The following is a 2334-nucleotide window of genomic DNA, read 5'->3' on the forward strand; positions in this document are numbered from 1 at the left end:
GTGTACCTCTGGTGCAAATTACTGACCTCTGTCATCATTTTAGGTGGGGGAACTTGCACAATCGGTGGCTGACTAAATACTTTTTTGCCCCACTGTATATAAATAAAATTGAATTGAATTGAACTGCAAGTCTCTGGAGGATCCTACACCTTGATGTTCGCAGGGCTCCAGAGGCACCAGCAGCTTCAAATATCTGTTTGCTGCTTTGTAATGGCCTTTTTAGCAGCTGGGCTCTTAATCTGATTTTGTCTGGCAGAAACCTTCATCAGTGTGCCTGTATCTGCACAAACCCATGTGTGCTCTGATTCAGCCACAAATCTCTTAAAATTATGGTGATCATGCTTAAATTTTTGTGAAATATCTGATGTTTTCATTAGGTGTCCAAGGCATTCAACTTTTCAGCAGCAGAGATCATTTTTCATTCCTATGTTGCTTGAAAATGGTGGCCTTCTTAATAATGTGGAACATCCTTCTTTGGTAGTTTTTCCTTTAATTGAGCTCACCTGGCAAACTAATGATCACAGAGCCCTGAGACACAATCCCATCCATGGGTTTAATTGAAAAACAACTTGTTCAATCTTTATGACACTTAAACACAATTTTCATAATAATTAGGAACGCAGTGTAATGTTGAGCAGCTCCTGCTCCTACTGACTCAGTTTCTGGTGCCAGTCCTCCCGCTCCCTGTCCAGAGTCCTGTCCAACTTCTAGAGACTGACTTCCAGAGACATTTTTTCTTTCCGGAACTGCTGCAGCTACGAGCTGAGGGTCTCCACTCTGACCGTTGTGGTTTCCAGCTCTTCTTTGGTAGCCAAAGCCACTTGTTTTTTCTCCATTGCATCCTTCTCTGCACTGTGTAACTTTGAGCTGAAAACCCGGCCTTTGTACTGCTGAAGCTGCGACTCGCTGTCCTGCCGCAGCTGCTGCATCGCCTCAGCCAGTTTGCTTTCAAACATTCCCCTCCACCCTGAATCCACCTCCACCAGGCGTCTTTTGTCTGTTTTGGATCTTTAGGATATCCTGCTCACTGACATTCTTGTGGAGTTTGAGGTTCTCTTTCAGTGTTTGCACCTGGCTCTCCATTTCGACTCTCCTCAGTGTCTCAGAGCTCAGCTGGTTCTTGGTGTCTGCCAGTACACACATACTTGTTCGAGCTGGCTCTGCAGGTCGGTGAGGTCGCAGCTGAGTCTGTGGTTCTCAGCGTTCTTCAAGCATAGAGTCGCTTCAGCACTCCTGAACTGAGCCAACACAGCCATCATCTTTCTTTTGGTTCCTCGCCTGAAGTGTCCTGTAGTCAAGGTTCAAGATTCTTTATTTGTCACACGCATACACTGTAAACCCCAACAGTCTGCCTGACTTATAAAGTTTGTGGATATAACAATTGAAATTTCTCACAAAGTTGAAACAACCTAAAACTTTTCTGTTCTGTTAACGATTCAAACAGTTATAATTGTACATGGCTTAGAAGTTGAGAGTAAATACTGCTTCCTTATTATGATTTTTGAGTAAATGTTTTTTTTCTGAGCTCCGCATTTGTACATCAACTACGTCATGATGTTTTCCCTCTAACCTGAACGACGTTGACAGAAAATTCTGTTCAATATGGCTGCCCTTCTCGAGCGACCGGAGAGCACATTTGGAGAAACTTGTAAGTAATGTTTATTTGTTTCGTAAAAAAGCAAGTATATTAATATGTTGCAGCCAAGAACTTCTTTTCGAATGTGCTGTTGTGTGATATAATTGCAATAATATAATTGCATTGTGATTGTAATATAATTGGTTGTAATATAATTGCATTGTGTTGCATCAAAATGGTAAACTACAAAAAACACAGGCTGGCCTCCGCACTGGTGTCGCTGGCCAGCGTGGAGGTGGCCTCGGGGGTGGATGAGGCCGTAATGGAGGCGTTCATCCTGACCTAGGTTCTCCGTCTCACCCTGCGAGTCACTGCTTTTGCTCTCCTGATCTTGGACTGGGATTTAGCCTTCTTCCCACCCACGGCATGCATGCGTCCATGTCATTCGTGTACAGAATGAACAGAAGGGTGAGAGGCGGCAATCCCGGGGAGATCCAGGAGAAGACGAGAGCACATCAGACAGTACACTGTTCACCTTCACTTATTGTGACCTATTAGTCAGAAAGTCTAGTAGCCCACTGATCACACTGGTTGCACGCTGGCAGTGTGTGTTGTGAGGCTGATATAAACCAAAGATTTTCACAAGTCACTGGTTGTGTGTGTGTGTGTGTGTGTGTGTGTGTGTGTGTGTGTGTGTGTGTGTGTGTGTGTGTTACTGTGTCCGAGAGAGAGAGAGAGAAGAGTAAGAGAGACAGAGA

At 44.3% G+C, this 2334-nt stretch overlaps 1 pseudogene; it reads right to left on the reverse strand.

Moving 5' to 3' along the window:
• Positions 1-611: 611 nt before the first annotated feature.
• Positions 612-1912, reverse strand: LOC106632486 (annotated as a pseudogene).
• Positions 1913-2334: the final 422 nt, after the last annotated feature.

The sequence above is a fragment of the Haplochromis burtoni genome, unplaced genomic scaffold (assembly GCF_018398535.1).
Source record: "Haplochromis burtoni strain Fernald_Lab_line unplaced genomic scaffold, NCSU_Asbu1 Contig_741, whole genome shotgun sequence".
Classification (NCBI taxonomy): domain Eukaryota; kingdom Metazoa; phylum Chordata; class Actinopteri; order Cichliformes; family Cichlidae; genus Haplochromis; species Haplochromis burtoni.